At 34.0% G+C, this 21674-nt stretch overlaps 1 pseudogene; it reads left to right on the forward strand.

Moving 5' to 3' along the window:
* The first annotated feature begins 766 nt into the window (after nt 1-766).
* The window catches only part of LOC143656766 (CYFIP-related Rac1 interactor B-like), a 39737-nt pseudogene continuing 18829 nt past the window's right edge, over nt 767-21674 (forward strand).

Consider the following 21674-nt stretch of genomic DNA (forward strand, 5'->3'; position numbering starts at 1 on the left):
TGTTCCTGACACCTTCATCCTCCTCATCCTTATTGTGTTATGACACATTTTGGGGCAATGTTTATGCCAGTGCCTTATTTGTACTTGCTTCTCTGCAAATTGACTAAAAGTTGTGATAATTGTTGAATCCCTATATTTGCTATTTTAACTTTTAAGTGATGAGATACAGTTAAATATTCAGTCTGAGTTAAATAATACAAAATTTGATTGATCTCAGTATAAAAGATATAAGAAATACTTGTTTATGTGGTAAAAATTTTTAAATGGGTTGTTATTGATAACTTACTTTATTCTTTAATGGTTAAATGTGGTGTGAACATTAGCATCCATTTAATCCCAAATAGGATTTGAGTCTGCAGAAAGGAAAAATATCTTTTATTATTTAAAAATAATGCTCTCAATATATATTCTGAGAAATCTATTTTTGATGTTAATTTAAATTGAGAAGATATGCATCAAAAATTTTAAGCATAATACTAGCGTAGATATTAATCAAATGTAAATATTGGGAGTTATATCTGAACTATAATCTTTTCTCCCATCTTGATTTATGTAACTTTTTTGATATGTGGAAAAGAGGGACAGAAGTTATAAACTAAGAATCCAAAGTGTTTTTGTTGTTCCAAGTTTTCAGTGCCAAAAGCATATAAACCTGCACCTGCTGGTAATTATGAGCAAACCAGCCTTTGCCAAATCCCAGACCTTTGCTTAAATATTTTTACTGGAACTAAATGATGTTGCCATTTTTATTTTTAGGTTTGCTGACATGGGTAATCTCATTAAGGTGCTAACCAGGGACGTAGACCACAATGCAGCATGTTTTTTCTTGGACTTTGAAAGTAAGTCTCTATAGCCCTTCACAGCTGGTGCATAATGGTAAATTTGCAAGATTAATTATACTCACACCACAGTGAAGGCCAGCCAGAGTATCTGTTGCTAAAACATGGGGATCACAAAAAGGTTGCATGATTTTTTTTCTTAATCGTAGGCAAACATCACCATCATGTATAATTCTTTAGTTTTTCATTTGCTAAACTCACATTGAGTCTGTAGCCAGTGCTGTCCTTTCATTAGTCCATGAAGCAAGTAGCCTTATGATGAACATTCTAACAGTATACTTTAGTGACTATGTTGAAGTTTGTTGATTTATAATCCTGTAATTTTTTTAAAAAAATCAGAATTGTGCTGCATGTCCAGAATCAGTCCTTTAAATGACCTCCAAATTACTATTCATCCAAATTTGCTTAGGAATATATACTATATTTAATGGTATATAGGAAGTAAGTTTTACGTTCTGCTATGAATTGTAAAGGTGAGTTTTAGCCAAAACTCTTAATATTTGGCTTTGAAATAAATTGTTGTTTCAGTGCAATATTAAACAAGATGGCATGTAAATAATTCTTAATCAGAGTTTTATTTTTCAGAATACTAGCACTTTTGGAATACTTAAAAGAATTTTTCATTATAAGGCCATTAATGAAACTGACTTGGGAGAATTTTGAGAAGAATTAGAGCAACAGGTGTGCCATTTTGTATGGGAAAACCACAGTTCACCTCTAGGTCCTACAAATCAACATGTTGAGAAGCAGGTTTGCTGTCTGCCAGAGTACAGTCTGGGTAACCAAAAGACAAATTCATGGCCTAAAGAACATTTTCCCTGTTACTATTTTTTAAAATAAATTTCAGATGTTCTTTATATAAAGTGATATTTTCTCTTTCTCATTCTTGTCTTGACAGGTACCTTAACATGGGGAATATTCTTAAGGTTTTAACATGCACAGACCTTGAGCAGGGGCCAAATTTTTTCCTTGATTTTGAAAGTAAGAATATGATTTTATATCTATTTATCTTTGCCTGCAGTAGACTGTGTTTGTCTTGCACTAAATGAATGTTTCCGCTTTGCCATCTTTTATAACTGCTCTGCATGAATGAGCTATGAATTGTTTGGTAAAATTTCTGGTGCCTTCTAGAACTGGAAGTCATATTTTATAGACTAAATTGTGATGATAAAATAAAATTTCATTTTGACTTTGTAAGAGATTTTATATCTCTTAATTGGGCATTATTTTATAATTTGAAATCTGTTCTCCAATGAAAACATTTATATGAAAAAATTTTGGTGGAAAATGCAAATACTGTCTCCAGACTTATTAACAGAGCCAATATCATGGGGAGAAATTTTATTACAATTGTGAAAGATGGACCTAAGTTTCAACAATTTTGTGTACATGTTGAAGTGTTTTAAATACAAATCTGTTCATGAAGGCCATTCAGAGCTCAGTAATTTGGGCATAATATTAAAAGGTAAGTGTGAACCTAAATTATTTAATCTTTGCAGGTAATTAATTTGAAAAGTTAAAAAATTATATATATTTATTTCAGGAATTCATTTTTTTCTAAACTGAATAAAAGAAAAATAATGGGTTCACAGACCTTTAAGTAATTTGCCTTCTGTTTGTTTTATGTTGCATGACCTATTGTAATATGGTCTAAGAGTGGAAGGTAAGTGTCATTGAGCCCAGCGCATGTTAAAAAGCTTTTGCTGTTTTTTGGCTGTCAGTATTGCTTTAGCTTGTCTGTATGTCAAATTGAAAAAATATATATATTAAATTGATGTTTTAGTGTGAATGTTGCAATTTTAACTGATCATTAGCAAATTGTTAGGAAAGGGTGAAGAGATAGCCTACAGGTTTTTAATTTATATGACCCCTTACCTGAGATACAACACTTATCCAGATTTAAAAATACTTAAACCTTTTCTGGTTTTAAAAGCAAAAGAAACGAAACAAAAGAAAACAAACAGAAAAAACCCACAAAGAAGCAAAAGAAACAAATCCTTTAAACTAACCCCCCTCAAGATGCACTGCATTTTCCTTCATCTTCTATTAGTTTATATGATGTTATACAATATAATTCATTCTATTTTATAAATTATTCTTTAAACCAGAGTAGTTCATATGAGCACATTAATGTATAGCTTATCTCCATTTTACAGAATAATTTGTGTCCTCTGATATTTTTCTACTTTAGTACATTTCTATAAAAATTCTGTAACAATTTGGATACTATGTGCAGGCTATCAAAGAGTAGTAATGTCTGTATTAGGATCATATTAAATTGTTGGGTTTTAGGGGCAAAAAAATGTATTAGAAAATAATAGTTTTCTTGATCCTTCTCAACAATTTAACAATGCTATTTTAAGTGCATGCTTAGCATGAATTTTAATCAGCTTGGGAACATTGAGCAGAATTGCTGACTTGAAGATTATTCTTTTAGATGAGGCAACTTACATTAGAGCTGTATTTTAGTTTATTTGCATCTGTTTCAAACTTGGTCTTGTATATCTTTCTGCTATTCTGTCCCCTTTTTCCCTTTGTCTCAAATTCCTTACATTTGCAGAATCTTGGCTTTGATCCAGTCAAGATCTTGTTCAAGACTTAGCACCTGATCTTTTTATAAACCTAGCATTATGTTGTGGTCAAATGATAAGCAGAAATTTTATGTAGTATATTTATAATAATATTTGGTCTTGGTGTCCCAGTCTGGGACTTTGGTTCATTATTTTAAAATTTTAAATAGCTAATTTACTGACAGGAAAAAGTTAAAATTGTTAACAACAATAATAATAATCAGCAATGTAGAATGACAAGAAAAGTATTAACAGATATACATTAGAATATGATACTTGTTGCTTGTAGCAGCTAATGTTGAATTTTTGTTTTAACACTTAACTGACATACTGTAAAAGAATATTAGTGAAGATATACTATGTACCAGGCCAGGGTTTGTCCATTATTATTTCTTATTTAGATTTGTAAATATGTTTCCTTTTTATTCTAACTGTAGTTCTGTTATTCAATTTCATCTTTCATCTATTTACATGTTCTTCTTGTTGGAAATAAGACCTTATAAAAATTTACCTTATTGTTGAGCTACTGTAGTGACCCTGGCCATCAGAAGGATTCTTCTTATATTGTTAATGCCAGACTCAAAATTTCCAACACAATTGACTTTGCCAATTGTTTATGATTATGTGGAATAAAGCTACATTCTATTTAGTAAGCAGGGTATTTAGTACTATAGGTTTATTTCTAGATACACAATAATATCAGAATAATTTAAAGTTTCACTATTTCTATTATTCTAATTGATTAAATCTAGACATTTCTTCATGGTTGAACAACTGCAGAAATAATTCCAGCTAATATAGCTAATTCCAGCTAGTATCTCACCTTTTGTGTCAGATTTTATATAAATGAACTATTCCAATGTATTTTAAATGTGATTTAATGGAATCCTGTAGTTTACAAAATGAAGATGATATCTTTAAATAATTATTCTCTTAATTCACATTTTTTTCTCCCCTCTTCACTCCCCCTCTCCAGTACCAATTTTCACTTGAGTTCAAGGTACATTTATGACATGCCTCCCATGTGCCAACAAGTAGGTGCTGGAGATACAGAGGTAATTATGATAAAACCCCTGTCTTCAGAGAGCTAGTAGGGTAGATAGTACCCTATCTAGTAGGGTAGATAGAAATGGAAGCTAAGGATTTCATTTACATAATTTACATTCAAGGTATAGCTTAGGAACAGATTAATTTTGCAAAGCAATGAGGAGTGGAATGGAAATCATGGAAGATTTTGGTGATATTTGAGTTGGGTTTTGCAGGGTGATTTAGAACATTTCAGGTTAATTTAGTGAAGGCCATTGTAGACAGAAGAAACAGTGTTGTAAATGCTTTTGTAATGATGGTCTGTGTTCACTGAAACATTGTTTTTTACTCTCATGGTACTAGGGGAATATTTTCCCTTTAAAACAATTCATATCTATATATTAAGATTTTCTTTTAAGAATGTCTCAGTTAAGACAAAAGCCCCAAATTGCCCCATAAAATTTAACAGTAGTTGCACTACTGACAGCCTATAGAAAGCACTGAATGTAGGTCTTTACAGCCACTTCTAAATCTTGGAATTTCCTAATACTTTATGATATTGTAAATGTATAGCCATTCTAATGATAAGCCTTTATTGCCACAAATATTTATTAGTATCTACTTGTTCACTAAGTTGTGGTTCTTGGGAGAAGAGGGAGTTTTTATTTTTTGTGTCCCTTTCCAGTATATATGTGCTTTGTAAAATGGCAGAAACCTAGTATTTGTTCATTGAACTAGACTTCTTTAGTTATTTATCTCTAGATAGACCAAAATAGGAGAATAGAGAGAGGTGGTGGTTTGTAAGGGGGAAATAGAATCTATCTCTGATTCTTTGTGTCAGTGTCTTTCCACTTAGTCATACTTTTCCTCTAGTTCTTGTGTCTTTTGTGTTACTTGTTTCCCCATCTTTAAAAAATATTGATACCAACTCTTTTAGCCTAATTTATTGTTCCCTTTCACTTGTCTTGCATATCTTCAGCTGCTTTTGTATTGTACCTAAAAAAAATCTTCATCCTAGTGGCATCTTTTGTATACTTATTTTTCTAAAACTTATAGAATTACCTTTGCTCAGAGATGAAAATACCTAATAGCCTCCTTTAAGTAGCCTCCTTTAATACTAGAACTATTTATGTCTCTGTAACTTTTTATTCATCCTTTTTTATATTCATTCAACAGATATTTATTATAGAAAATCTAAATATTGAGTTCACATACTGTATAGAGGTTCATACTGTACATTTGATGAACTTATGGAGATAGATAGTAAACATTTATTGGATAAATGAAAGCACAATTAAAGTAGAAAGCTTCCTTGTCACAGTTATACAATTTTTGTGTTGACTTTTAATTTTTCCTTTCAAATTAACTTTGCCTCATTTAGTGCATAGCTTTTTCAACTTTGGCAATTATTTTTAGTGGCTTTTCTTCTTCCTTCTACCCTGAAGGAAATGGGTGTGAAATTAAAATATTTCATTTAACCTTAGGAGTAGTAGTCATTGAAACATGCTTTAATTTCCTTTGAAGAGCCTTTAAAGCTCAGCATGGTGAATAATCACTATTGACTACTCTCAGTAGTAGAAACATTATTTGCTATCACATGAATGTCCTTTTGTTAGCTAGCTAAGTAGTACATTTTTCTTCAAATAGTAAAGCCATTCATTGCTCTGAAAAATCAAAGTGACAAGTCTTGGTTGCATTGTATAATAACCATTTTTAAAATGCTTTATTTTATAGTCTTTTGCCCTGCTTAGTATTTCACCCTTTTGCATGACTTGCTATCATATCAAAGTAGTGCTTACTTGTCTGCTATTTTCTGTTTGTCTTCATTTCTACAGCAGTCTTCAGCAGCTTTCAAAATTATAAATGTGACTTTCCTGTGACAGTCTAAAAATGTTCAATCAGTGTGATGCTGGGTGTTTATCCCACCCTAAGGGGAAACATGAATCATCTCCTTTATTTTTTAATTTCACGGTACTTATTAAACCTTTAATTTAATAATTATTAACCACTTACAAGTTATTTTTTAAGGCTACTTGATAATGTTTTGTTTGTATGTAAGTCTCAGTGTCACATTTTTATGTTAAAGCTAATCACCACACCAAAGAAGGCATAGTATTTTCAGACTTCACGAATACCTTTTAATAGTTAATGATAAAATCTTGTCCTTTGTCATGAATTCCCACTTCATGAATTCAAACAATAATATGTGTCTACTATTGATGTTATGTCTGTAGTTCCACAGCTCCATATGAAAAGGATAAAATTGCCAATTTTGCGTGTAGAACATATTTATCTTTACCACATCTGGTGTAAGTATAAAAATATGAGGTGTACTTTTTTAGCATGTCTATTACTTTAGAAAATATAGTCTAGCTAAATATGAAAAGTATTACTGCTAAATGACAGGTCTAATTTTCAAAATAATTAATCATTTAGCCATAGTATCAGTATTTGCTTCTAGCAATACCTTTATTGCTGTGGACAGTCTTTAATTTTTCAATTGGCTCCTCTTGTGTAATTATTTTGTCACAGTGTTTTCATTCTAAAAATGTAATAAATGATTTCTGAAAAGAAATTTGAAAAAAATAAGTGAATCTGTAAACACAAATTCTTAAGTTGGCTTTGCACAGAATGTTATTTTTGTTACTGTAGTACTGTTCATGTTGAATTTGAAATTTGGTACTGTAAATGACTTTTTTAAAGTATATGGTATATTTTTTGACTAGAGAGTTTTGATACATGGAATTTAATTATGATTTTATCCCAAGCACAAAATAAAATTTTAGTTTTAGGCATCTTATTCCTAGTTTCATGTATGAACTTAATTTATTTTTAAAATTTCAAGGTAAAGAAATGAATACATCATTTTGAATTAGTGGGGAGGTAAAGTGAGTAGAGAAAAGTCTAGGTGCTAGTTTTATATTATTCTTAGAGAGAGTTACCAGAAACTTTAATTCATATTATAAATTTGGACACCTCTCTCACCCAAAAGGAAGAAATTTTAATGTGGAAGAATTTTGCCAGCATAATTTTTTTTTCAAAAACATTGTGGTGAACATAATGTTTAACATATTAAGTGCTTTATACCTTATGCATTGTGTTGAATTTGGGCTACTTGGAAACATTTATGAAAAACATGGCTTCTTAGTGGATTCCCATTTTTCTGTGTAAAAGAATCAATTGTATTAAATAATAAAGATTGATCCTTAGAGATACAAATGACCAAGTTATTTAAAATATTTATGGGGTTTCTGTTGCCTAAAATCTAGCAGAGAGAAGTCCATATACAGCTGTTCATTAACGTATGTTTTGTGGCTAATACCACAGGTGGTAAAAATGCCTATACTCTGATTATACTTTTTTTACTGTAATTCTCTCTTCAATTTTTTCTCACTCAGTCCCAACTGAATAGAAACTCAGATTTGCTTTAGTGTTTCAAATTTTCAAAGATAAGTATCATGGCTTAAAGCATATCATTTTCAGCAGCTCAATAATTCAGGAGCAGTTTCATAATTAGAACTCCAACACAAGAATCTTGATCTTGTGTTCATCATCAGAGAAATTCATTGACACTGTCCTGGATTTGGACTTTGATGCATATTTTCTCCCTTCCTTAATTTATAGAATCATATAAATTGAGCTAGATTTAAAGTGATGTCCAGAAAAGGGGAGCATCTAAAAACTATTGTTTTAAAATGGTTTTTATTTTTTGTATCAGAATTCAGTTGGTTAAAAGTAAAATTACTTTTATGGAAAAATAGTTTCAATCTTAAACTATAGTTGAGCAAGGTATGAATAGCCCTTTCACTTCTGTCACATTAAAACAGATTATTATTAATAAAGTTTCACTTATTGACTGATGAATGATGTGGGAAAAAAGTGATTATTTAGACTGTCACTGTTTGAATTTTTTGTTATAATTCTCAAGGTGGCTTAATATACCAGGTTATGATTTGTAGCTTAAACTAAATAGTAAATGCTTTGTGTCCCCTTGTTTCCCTGTGATACTTGCAAACTTCAGGCTGGTTATTCAAATGTAGAATGATGGAAAAATGATTGATCTCTTCCAAGAAGTGCAAAGTTAACACATTGACTAAAAAGTAACTAATCTGTGGAAATTTGTATTTTTAATTGTTTAGGATTTTACATGTACTTAAACAAATTCATGTCACTGTAAATTTTCTTCTGCTTTCCTGCTGTTTAGATGCCCAGCCTACAGAATCTGAGAAGGACATTTATAAGCAGGTGAATGTGGTATTAAAAGATGCAGAAGGCATCTTGGAGGACTTGCAGTTGTATAGAGGAGCCGGCCATGAAATACGAGAGGTAAAACATGTGTTATTTTTCAGAAGACTAAATGTTACTAGGTCCCTCCCTCCTTTGCTCTGTTGTTTTCTGTACTTTAAAATTCTCAGTTGTGTATTATTAAGTATTATAGGAAGATCACTTGCGTTATTTCAGAAATGGTTGCAGTGATGTAAAAATAAAATAAAAACGTTTCCTAAGTGTGTAAATTACTTACATCAAAGAAAATTCCACTTGTTTATTTGTTTATTTTTGGTTGTTCTCAAACCTGGAATTTAAAATATCTGTGAATTAGGACTATTTGTAATCACTTGGGTTTTTTTGAGGGAGCATAACTCTCTGTGGTTTTGTTCTGCCAGTCTTTTTTCCACTCCCCTTAAATTTCCTAGGAGAAAGTTAAAATCATCCTTGCCATCTGGACCCTATCCTCAACTTTCTCCACTGATTTTACACCACAGAGAAAATGTTTGGTATGGGTTCCCTCAACTTTGTTCTCCCAGACCTCTGAACTTAGCCAAGTTTCCATCCATCCCCATTTCCATTTTTTCTGTTTTCAGGAGAAGTTGTGTGTCCTATGTCTTTCCAAGAGTAACTTCCCTCTCTGTGTTCCCTCTCCTACTCTAGACCTTTATTCTTTTAATTATCCCTTTTCTTACTTAAATTTTTCCTCTCTTTCTTTGACTTTGTCCCATCAACATATGTATAGTTAGGTGTCTTGTACTACTCAAAGAAACTCCTGTGTCTTTCTAGACCTCATTTCTCTTTTTCTTATTACCAGATTCCTTAAAGGCATAGTCCTCATGCTCTTTGTTCATTTTCTTTTCACCTTATTCCTCTCATTCTTCTTTTCTGTAACTGATAGTACCAAGGTTATCAAGGGCTTGGTGTAAAGGCTATGCCAGTTTAATTTCTCAGTTGGCTTTTGGAGGTCTGGTGAAAGCAGAAAATAGTACAAGCACCAGGAGATGACAATTGAAGAGATGTTTTAGATCAAAGAGCCATGGTCCAAATTGTCATTGATGATTGACAGGTATTTAGAATAAGGGAGAAAGGAAGCTCAGTGATTCCTTGGTCTTTAGATTAGCAGATGATGATATTATTAACTGAGGGAAATTGTAGATAATGTGAATCATTTCTTACCTCTCCTGTACTAACTGCTTGTTTCTTGAGGGTCTTGCCCATGCACAGTTTCCTGCCTTTGTTTGGAATGCTTTGCCTTTTTTCTTTCCTGTTGAATTCCTCTTTTCCCTTCAAATCCCAATATTGCCCTCCTTCTCCTTACTCTTTTGCATTAGCACTTTGCATGTTTATTACAAAGCCATCTTTTTTTTTTTTTGTAATGGGGTCTCCAGCATGGCAGATGAGAATTCTGCCACTGAACCACCATTTCCCACCCTTTTTTTTGTCAATGGATATTTGATGTTTATCTCTCCACTACTGTACCTCCAGCTTGGGGAGGGGTAAATCTGGCTACTTACTTTTTGCAGATCACTATTCTACCACAGTATTTATTAAACTGTCAGTGTCTGTCTTTGCAATATCATTAGCTTAAGTGAAACCATAAGGATTCAGTAGATGAAGTCACGTAACCACTTCTGTGAAATTCATGTTCTCTATTTAAGTGTATATTGGAATATCAAACATTTATGATGGTGGAAGATTGAAATGATTAAGCAGGACCTAATTAAATAACTGGTATATTCTTCCCCTCCTAATCACACCAGTTCACACACTGTCCTGAAAATGTTTGGTAGTGTCTCTCTGTTAATTATTAGTGACAGATCTTACTTTTAATCATTTATCAGTATTTTTCATTAAACTTAAAAATAAATTTTTAAATCATATTGTTTTGGATAGTGTAGGGCCCATTTATTTAGTTTATAACTGATTTATTCAGAACATGCTTTAAATCTGTCAGGGTACAATTTTATTTTGCTTTCTGGTTTTTTGTGTGTGGATAGAATGAGTACTAGTGCTTTGGGAAAATCTAATCACATAGATCTTGATAATGTTTAAAGCAAGCCTTGGTTATGAGTTTCAGCTTTCAGATGAGGTGTTTAGTTTGTTTGAACATGTTAGAGAAAACAAAGTAATTTGTTGAGAAAAGTATTAAGTTTATAAATGTTCAAGTAGAACATCTGTCAGCAGAAGGGAGATAAAAGCAAGAAAGCCTGTTTCTTTGGAAATAACCCTCTGTAATCAGAAAAGGTTGCCTAGGCACATTCATGTTTTTGGTTAAGGATCTCTAGATTATGTTTTATTTTTCTCCCCTTTCAGATTTGAATCTAGTTTTTTATCTATTATTCCTATTCAGGAACACCTGAGAAAACTTGGACTCTGGGTTGGGCTTCTAGTTACAGAGAATAAGTTTCTATGCAATGCTTAGCCAATTTCTAAATCTTGTTTTTCAGGTTGATTTAGATTCTTAAGTGTTTGGCTGGTTTTCTTAGAGTTAGTTTGGACCCCGGAATTTGAATTACTGAAAAGTTCTCAGCCTGTTCCTAGAGTTGGCTTCTTATTTAATTTCTTGCCATACTTTTTTGGTTCCCTTTTATTCTACCAAAGTATTATTTAAGAAAGAAATACTACCACAGTTTTTCTGATATATGGGAAGTAGCAATATAAAATGTGTTATTTTTGTAAATCTAAAAGGCACCAAGGCATAATATTGTTAACAAATATATATTATGTCCTTAATTTTTCCCCAATATATTCATACCCATTGCAAGGATAGCAAAGAATATATTGCAATATGTTTAATGTATCCATGGAGTTGAGAAGGCCTTTTCAGCATTTTGGTCCATAACTCTGAATTTTAGAGATTTATAGTAGAGTTTCATATGTTTGGTAAAACCTGTATTTATTTTATTTTTTGCATGGGCAGTCACCTCCTACATGACAGACAAGAATTCTGCCACTGAGCCACCATTGCTTCACTCAAAACCTGTATTTTAATGTTAAAAATTATGTTGTTGTGATTTTACAAAATCTAACTATTTTTATTATTTGGATTTTAAGGCAATCCAGCATCTGGAAGATGAGAAGTTGCAAGAGAAGTCATGGAGTGCAGTTGCTCCACTAGTAGGCAAATTAAAGAAATTTTATGAATTTTCTCAGAGGTTAGGTAAGTTAAAAGTTTTGTGACTATGACTTTCCTAGTGAAAAAGATAATACCAGATGTGAGAGTATTTTATATTCACATTGCTGAATTTGATTGAATATACATGTTGTATAGGTAAAGTAAACATGTTAGACTATAAATGCCACATAGCATTCTTATCATTCCTGTAAAGATAGGTCTTAAATTTATGCAAACCATTTTCCTTTACAAATTATACTTTCCCCAAGAAAATTGTTTTGACTTTTTTTTGGCATACTGAAGTGTGGTATGAGACCCACTCAGCTGAATTTCTCTCAAGCTTTGCAGCAGAACCTTTCCCATATAGAGGAGCTAAACTTCAAACCCTTGGGTTATTTAGATTTTGGGATTCTTAAAATCAGATCTGAGTATGATCCATTTATGTATCTAAAGCTATAGAAGAAAAGACATAGGAAGCTAACCATATACCCAAAGTAATCATAGGGAGTTATTAAAACAAACAAATTCAAAACAATTTGGAAAAAGATTTTCCCATGCATGGAAAAATTATTCAGAAGTCAGAATTATACTTTAAATGCTGTAAGTAAGGAAAATTGGAATTCCCCTCTTTGGAAATGAGGAGGCAGAGGAGGTAGGATTTAGATATCATCTCCTTGTGTAATTAGGAAGATATAAATTTGAAGGACTTTAAATGAATTTGTGGGTACAGAGAAGAGCAGTATAGACACATGCCAGAAATTTGAAGTATTTTAAGTTCTTAACATATGCTTTTTATACAGTATTGGTTTTTGAATTATATAAATCTGTTACATACTCTAAATTAAATACATAAAAACTTAAGAAAAACATACCATAAGAGAGAAGTCAAACTGGGGGCTGGCTTGCTTGTGAGTTAAGGACCCCAGATGTGATTTGTTTGGTCTACATAATTTTTTTAGTTGACAGGTTTAAGCATTGGTAATTATGTAAGCTTCCAGTTGTTTTAGAAAAATAAGTAGCTTAGGCAACAGTTGATCTGGATTTCAGTTGGCTGGAGTCTGTGGCAGCTTCAAGTCTATCTCATTTAAGCCATATTTCAGGAGAGTAAGCAAATTACTATTTTTGCTTTAGATGCAGTACAGATTGATATATGCAGTGGTAAGACAACTAATATTTGGGATGGAAGTATTTGCATAAATTATCATTTTCTTTAAAAAAAGGGAGGATTCCTTTTCCAAAGCAGGAAATCAGTTCCTTTACCTTTTTGCTATTCAATCAAGTATCTATATGGTCTAGCTTTGTAAACCTCTGTAACATCAGTCTGCCTAGGTCTTTTAATCTTGTCTTTCTTGACTACTAGAGGATTTTTCTTGTGCTGCTAGTTCCTAGCTGCATTTGAGGTTTAGATGGTGCACAGGTCCCATTTAAGCTCACCCTGGTCCCTTAGCATTTGCCATGGGAAAAAGAATACTTATAAATAGGTCAAAACTGTTGGACCTTAAGTGTTTTCTTATAGTTTAACCATTGGAATTAATCATGCTGGTGGTGTGTGTCCCTTTAAGTATGCTGTGCTCCATTTTAGTAGAGAATTAAACCGAAAGAAGTAATAGCAAAAGATATCAGTTTCCATGCTGTCATTGGGAATCTTGAACCTTCATAATTGTACTAGGAGCTTCTGTAAGATTATGAGCAGATTGCAATTAAAATCTGGTCAGTTACCCCTGACCTCTTGTCTAGTACTTTACTTAATAATGTTTCCAATTTCTTTGATGATAGGTGAGGGCTGCTTGCATAGATGGAGATTCAGTGTTTCTTGAGTGAGCAAACAAGTGAATGATTAATGTATACACATATCTGATATATCAAATATGTGTTGGATATTTATGAGAAGGAGTAATAAGGCATTTTAGGCTTTGTAGACAAGCAGACATGTGTTGAATCCTGATGCCACTCCTTTGCTGTGTAGTCTCGATCATCTCACTTAATTTCTGTGAGCATTTGTATCCAAACTAGACTTTCATTCAGTCCATTGAGTCCTCTATTTTATATCCACTAAACTCTCTCATTGATTCTCCTCCTTCCTCACTGTTGAGCCAGAGATGAGGAAAAAAATAACACACATAGTACATGGTGCGCCATACAACTATCAAGGTACAAAAGGTACAATGTCCTTCAGAATCTTGGAATCCCAGGGAGAGGGTTGTCTGGGCTGAGCGTTACCAATGTACAATGGGTAGTAATCCAGAACAGGGACCCTGACTCCCTGCCAGTTTTGCATACTTTTAGAGGGAAGGCATAGGTATCACCTTACTAGTACAGAAGATTCTGAGGTTTGATGAGAACAGTTTAATCTTGTTGGCCTGGAAAACATCCTCTACTTGCTTATTTCATCCTGAGGACCCAGAACCTTACCTGCTGAACCAATTACCTGAGGTAACATTGTGTGTGGACAGCAGACAAACTGCTTCAACTTTGCTCAGTCTTCCTCCTGCCCTGGAGGCTTAGTATAGAGATTACCTCCAGGGGTCATGATGAATGAGTCCATCCAGCACGTTGGCCCTTTTTCACTCAGCAAAGTTGATAAAATCAATTCACATGATCCTAAAGTGTGTTTAAAAAGTTGAAAAAGGGATTAGACATCGAATAGAGATATGAAGGAAGCTGATCTAGATAGGACTAAGGTATATCAGAATGCAGGGTTAAGGATGATATTGTCCATATTTTAAAACCTCACCCTCTGTGTGAGAACAAAGGGAGAGATGTTTATTTGGTGCAAAATTTATATTTTGGGTAGTTTCATTTCCTAATTTAACTTGTATGGTCAGTTTAGTTGAATCCCATAAACACATGGAATCTTGAACAGGGCATGATGTTTTATTGTTTTGTCCTGGTTAGTGTGATGCCCCACTATATGCTAGAGTAATTTGGGGGGTGAATAAATAAGTATTTGTAAAGTCCCCTTGTGGGGCTGGAGAGAAAGGAAGAAATATTCAGCATCCCCATTTGGAGAATTTCTAATATTCTTATAAGCAGTGGGAATAACTAAATCAATAGCCTGAGCCTTCTGTCTTGAGGTTTGCCCCTATGAAACTCAGTCCTGCAAAGGATAAGCTTAGCCAACTTAAAGTTAGGCCTAAGAATCACCCCCAGACAACCTCTTTTATTGCTCATATGTGGCCTCTCTAAGCCAACTCGGCGGGTGAACTCACTGTCCTCCTGCCTACATGGGACATGACTCCTGGGGTGTAAATCTGACAACATGGGACAGAAGTCCCAAGATGAGCTAGGACCTGGCATCAAGGGATTGAGAAAGCCTTCTTGACATAAAGGGGTAAGAGAGAAATGAGACAAAGTGTCAGTGGCTGAGAGATTTCATACAGAGTTGAGAGGTTATCCTGGAGGTTATTCTTACGCATTTTATAGATATCCCTTTTTAGTTTATGGTGTATTGGAGTGGCTAGAGGGAAGTACCTGAAACTCTTTTGCTGTGTTCCAGTAGTACTGATTCTTGAAGACAATTGTATAAAGATATAATTTTTACAATGTGACTGCATGATTGTGAAAACCTTGTGTCCGATGCTCCTTTTATACAGGGTATAGATAGAGAAATTTAAAAATATGGATAAAAAATAAATAAATAATGGGGTAAAATAAATTAGGTAGATGAAAATACTAGTGGTCAGTGAGAGGGAGGTGTAAGGTGTATGGTACGTGTGAGTTTTTTCTTTTTATTTTTCTGGAATGATGCGAATCTAAAAAAATGATCATGGTTATGAATATACAACTATGTAATGATACCGTGAGCCATTGATTGCACACTATGTATGGAATGTATGTTTATGAAGATTTGTCCTATAAAAATATTTTTTAAAAAAGTACATTAGGGGTAACAGTAATATGTGATATGAAGTAAAAGTGATATGAAGGTAGTGCTTAATGGAAACAAAGTTTTCTGCTTGGGGTGACTAAACATTTTGGAAATAGGTAGTGGTAATGATTGCACAACACTGTGAGTATAGCATAATTCATGCCACTAAATTGTACACACAAAATGGTTAAAATGTCAACTTGTTTTATATATATATATGTATATACATGCACACACACACATATATTACACCGTTTTGTTTTGTTTTTAACTACCACTGAAAATTAAAAATTGAAGAAAAAAAGATCCTAAATCAAGCAACTATAATCATTGTAATCAAGTCTCTTGGTTGTAAGTTTACCAGTACTGAATCCCTAAATGGAATTTATGTTTTCATACCAAAGTCATTATTGGTTCCAGGGACAATATTTACTAGATCTCCTGTGTTTATATGCTAAAAATTATTTGTGATTATCCCCCATCCTTCCCCCCAGCCCTCACCCCCACACTATTAGAAATTAGAGCCTTTGGTTCCTAATACCTCTGGGGTAGAGAGAGAGAGGTCAGGGCAATAGGCTCTAGTCACAAAAGAGCAAGTCAGGATTTAGACATCTACCCAGATTAGAATCAGCTCACAAGACAAGCTAGGGCTTGTCTCTTCATTTTAATTTCATTTCTACCAATACTTACTGATGTGCATCAACCCACCCTCAAAATTTAGTAGCTTAAAACAACAACCCGTTTACTATTTCACTATTTTCTTGATTGACTTGGCTCAGTCAGGCAGTTCTTCTGCTCCATGTGGCTTGGTTGAGGCCATAGTCATTCAGAGGTTCTAGCAGTTCAGCTGGAGCTGTTGGCCAGAGTGTCTACATGTGACATCTTGGTGTGGCTTGGACTTCTAATGGCATGTGAGCTGAATTTTAAGAGGAAGTGTCCCAAAGCAGTTGTTTCAAGAGAAGGAAGTAGAAGCTTCCAATCCTCTCAAAGACAGAACCAGGAACTGGTAGAAGACTGTCACTTCTGCCATATTCTGTTCACTTAGCATCATGGGGAAGGCCAGATTCAAGTGAAAGGGGCACAAACTCCTATCTCTCATTGAAAAACTTGGCAAAAAATTGGTAGTGTCTTAAAATCCCTCACAGTCCCTATCCCTTGGATTTTCTTGTGAGAATTCATGGACTAGGGTGGGTCTTTGACACTAGATAGATAGCAGTTAGTGAGAATAAATGGCTCTTATCTCTAAAAGGGAAGTCTTCCCAGGGTCTTCTCTTCCTAGCCATTCAGTTTTTCCCCCATTTTCCTTGTTCTAGTTTGTGGACCAGCCTGTCTTCTTTATTTTTCCTAACAACCTTCTTGCATAGCATTGATTTCTGCATTTTTCTACTAGGTGCCTTTATTTCTTTGGAATTAAGGTAGCCTATTTTATTTTAAGTACAGTTTTATTGGGATAGATTCACATACCATATAATCATCCAAAGTGTACAATCAGTGGTTCACAGTATCATCACATAGTTGTATATTCATTCCCATCATCAATTTTTGGACACTTTCTTTTCTCCAAAAAATTAAGAATTAAAAAAAGAATACCCAAAACATCCCATACCTCTTATCTCCCTCTATTATTTATTTTTTATCTTTATTTTCTTACTCATCTGTCGATACACTGAATAAAGGGAGTGTCACCCAAGGTTTTCACAATTACGTGGTCACACCTTAAAGCTGTGTAGTTAAACAGTCATCTTTAAGAATCAAGGCTACTGGATTACAGTTCAACAGCTTCAGATATTCTGCCTGGTAAAAACTACAGAGGGTTATCTATATAATTCATAAGAATAACTCCAGAATGATCTCTCAACTCTATTTGAAATCTCTCATTCACTGAAACTTCATTTTGTTTCATTTCTCTTCTCCCTTTTGGTGAAGAAGGCTTTCTCAAACCCATAATGCCAGGGCCAGGCTCATCCCCAGGAATCATATCCTATGCTGCCAGAGTGATTTATACCCCAGGGAGTCATGTATTGAGGAGAGGGTGGTGAGTTTACCTGAGAGTTGGCTTACAGATAGAGGCCACAGCTGAGCTTCAAAAGAGGTTCTCTAGGGGTGACTCTTCGGCATAATTTTAAGTAGGCTTAGTTCTCCTTTGCAGGAGGAAATTTTGTAAGGAGAAGCCCCAAGATTGAGGGCTTGGCCTATTAAATTATTAAACCCCAGTGCTTGTGAGAATGTAAGGAATTCCTCAGGTGGGGACGCTTAATATTTCCACATTTTCCCATCTCTCAAGGAGTGTTTGCAAATATTTTTGGGGGGGAGGGGGCTGGGTGTTGGGGATGGAGAGTACATGGTCCAGGAATCAAACCCAGGACTCTCAAACCCAGGAAGGCAAGTACTCTACCACTGAACCACCCATACATCCCTGCAAATACTTTTTTATCTTCTGCCCAGATTACTCTGAGATGTTTCATGCAGCACACTTACCTGTACAAATTGATAGCCTTTAAGTTTCCTTCTTGTCATCCTCTTCTAAGACTCATAGCCACATGACTTTGTTTTAGAGAACTTTACTGCAGAGTCTGGTCCATAGATCACCTTTACTTTGATGTTCCTTTTCTTCTAACTCAGCCAAATGACCTTGGACCACCTTCTGGGGTCCTTCATCATTGCTTCTCTTGAGGTAGATCATTATTAGGCAGGACTATCTACTACCAGAACAGGACCCCCTCCAGGTTAAGAGGCTGATCTAGCTGTTTCTCAGACCAATAAACAACCTTATCACCTTGAGTTTGCCTTGTGATAAATCTACCATTGCTGCATTAAACATTCATGGACAGTCTTACAGTTATCCTTCACTGCCCATTTCAACTCAGCCAAAGCACCTGACCCCAAACTCATAGAGCATTTTAAATGCTGAAATTAGCCCCTAAGACCTGATAAAATCTAGGGAAATGAAATCAAATTTCTCCTTCTTTTAAAAAGAAAATTCTTAACTCTCATTTATTTAAAATGGTTTCTCCTGTTTCCATATCTCTCAGACCTTGATTTCTCTTATATTAACATCAACATATGGATAGACTCTTAGGGAAAGTAAAGTATTATCTCAAAAGAGCCAAAAATGTTTTTCCTCTAATTGTTCTTGTTCACACCCACTCTTATACCTCTACAGACCATTTGTACTTCTACAATCCATTCTCCATATGGCAAATGAAGTGGAGTTTTTAAATGCTAATCTGATGATGTCACTACTCTGTTTAGATGTATATTAGAATGACAAAGCCAGAGTTCCTAATATGACACACAAAATATATGCATACTGTTTTAGCTTTTCATTATTAGTCAGGGTTCTCCAAGAGAAACAGAGTGATAGGAATGATATATATGTAAATATTTTGAGATTTATTATAGGCATTGGCTTATACAACTGTGGAAATTGGCAAGTCCAAATTCTGTAGGGCAGGTCACAAGTTAGGAACTCTATTGAAGGTTTCAGTGGCTTCCCCAGGAGAAGCTGGTTGTTTGAAGTAGATAGAAATTCTTCTCTCTGACTGCTGAAATCCTATATTCTTGCTGACTGTTGAAATCCTCAGTTCTCCCTTTAAAACCCTCAACTGTTTAAATGAGATTTCTCTCACTGCTGAAGGCAATCTCCTTTGTTAATTATAGATGTATCATCCATAGATGTTATTAACTGACTAATGATTTAAATCCACAAAATACCATCATGGTAATAATCAGACCAGTGCTTTCTTGACCCAACAACTGGACACCATAACCTGGCCAAGCTAACATGTGAATTGAATACCACAGTTTCTCTCCTTGCCCTCTTCCATATCCACCTACATTGGTCTTCTTGGAGTTAGTTCCTTGACTGTCATGGTCTTCTCAGCTCAGGATCTGCAAGGACATTTTGTGGACTTAAATCATCATAAGTTGACTGAATTTATGGCTGATTACATCTACAATCAACTAAGAAGTGCCTTCAACAATGAGAAATATTTAATCCAATCACTGAAGGCTTTAAAAGAAGAAGTGATGACTTAAGCAGTTAGAAGAGAAAATTTTCATCTCTACTTCAGCCAGTCAGCCTGTCCTATCTGTTTGCAAACTCCTGCTCATCCTTAGTGCACAGTCCAGTCTCTGCCCAGATGTCTCTTCAGGGAAGTCCTTTCCTGAGTCTTCAACTAGGTGAGGTCCCATTTTTATAGCTTTTTATTGTACTTTATACTTCTCCTTTTCAGCACACATCACAGTTCTAGTTCTTTATTTTTCTTCTTTCTGTATTATAAAGCTTCATCTGGGCATAGGGAGCATGTCCACTTTATCTCTGTTTCCCCAGTGTCTGGCACATAAGTTCTCTTATTTACTATAAAACACTAGCTATCATTTGAAGTTATTGTGTGGATAAGAAATAATGTCTGTCAAGTGTCTAGCTCAGTGCCCAGGGCATAATAAGAAGTACCTACTATTGGTAGTTGTATTCATCAGGGGAAACAGAACCAATAGAAGATATCTGTAAATATGAAATAAAAGTGTCTCACACAGCTCTGGGATGCACAAGTCCTAATTCACTGGGCAGGCTTTCAAGCTGGCAACTCTGGTGAAGGTTTTCAATGAATTCCCCAGGAAAAGCTGACTGGCTGAAGTAGAGATGAAAATTTTCTCTTCTAACTGCTTAAGTCATCACTTCTTCTTTTAAAGCCTTCAGTGATTGGATTAAATATTTCTCATTGTTGAAGGCACTTCTTAGTTGATTGTAGATGTAATCAGCCATAAATTCAGTCAACTTATGATGATTTAAGTCCACAAAATGTCCTTGCAGTAACAGGCCAGTGCTTGTTGACCAGAAAACTGGGCACCATTATTATCTGGCCACGTTGACTCATGAGCTTAACCATCATAGTAGTATTAGTAGATTTATACTTTATAATGTTATGGAAGGTTATGCAAAACATTGCTTATTTGTGAGAGAGTTTATTCTAGTAGAAGGAATACGGCTAGCTATTACCTGGGTTGTAACCTCTCTCATGCTCAGTATAATTATCTCTGAAATGGGGTAAGTGTTCCTCATGTTGTAGTTGGTGGTGAAAATTGAAGGGAGAATGCATTAAGTGTCCTGTGTGGAGTTGGCTCAATTTAGCTTTATATATAGTTTTAATTTACATTAGTAAATATTTATTATTAATCTGGTATTTCATTATCAGTGTTAGACTGTCTTCTAACTCTTTAAGCTTTTGTTTTCTCTGAATGGAATCTAATGTTTTTTGATTCTACAATTTGTAACTAATTTAAGTACAGAAATATCAGTATTTCCACATTTAAACCCAGTATATAATAGTTTGGCATCTAAAAGTAGCACTGATTTCAAAGGAACTGTTTTGCTTATGTAATGAATTGAATATTTATATTACAGTCCTGAGATGCCAGGCTCTAAGACACATAAATATAATATTTAAATAATATTAAACCAGATATTTTGTTCTCTTTCAGTAAGTGAAAGTTTGTGTTTATCAACAAGCAGCCTAATCTCAGTATATAGGAGTTGAATAATTTACTCATCCATGAACAGATTTGACTGTATATTCTTATAGTCAAATGGATATATGGCCCGCATAGCCATATAGGTTTGACTATATGTACAGTTACCATCAAAGAAGCTCCTCAGTTGCAGGTAACAATTACCATTTCATAAAGCTAAATTCCTTACTGTATGGGAATAATGCAAGTAATATAAAATTTACCCTTTGATCCTGATATTTAATTTAAATTCACATTCTGCATTTTTTGCATACATTTGGCATTATTTTGAATTTGAGTTTACAGAATTATAAAATTAAGTTTGTTCCTTTTTAAGTTTTTTCCACTTGGAAACAGTATTCAGTCGGGTATATTCAATACAATGGTAAAATTTTGAACTTTATTTGATTCTATTATATATACAATGTATATTTAGGTAATCTGATTTATAAAAAAAACTTTTATGGGAATAGAAA

This window comes from Tamandua tetradactyla, chromosome 15 (assembly GCF_023851605.1).
Source record: "Tamandua tetradactyla isolate mTamTet1 chromosome 15, mTamTet1.pri, whole genome shotgun sequence".
Classification (NCBI taxonomy): Eukaryota; Metazoa; Chordata; class Mammalia; order Pilosa; family Myrmecophagidae; genus Tamandua; species Tamandua tetradactyla.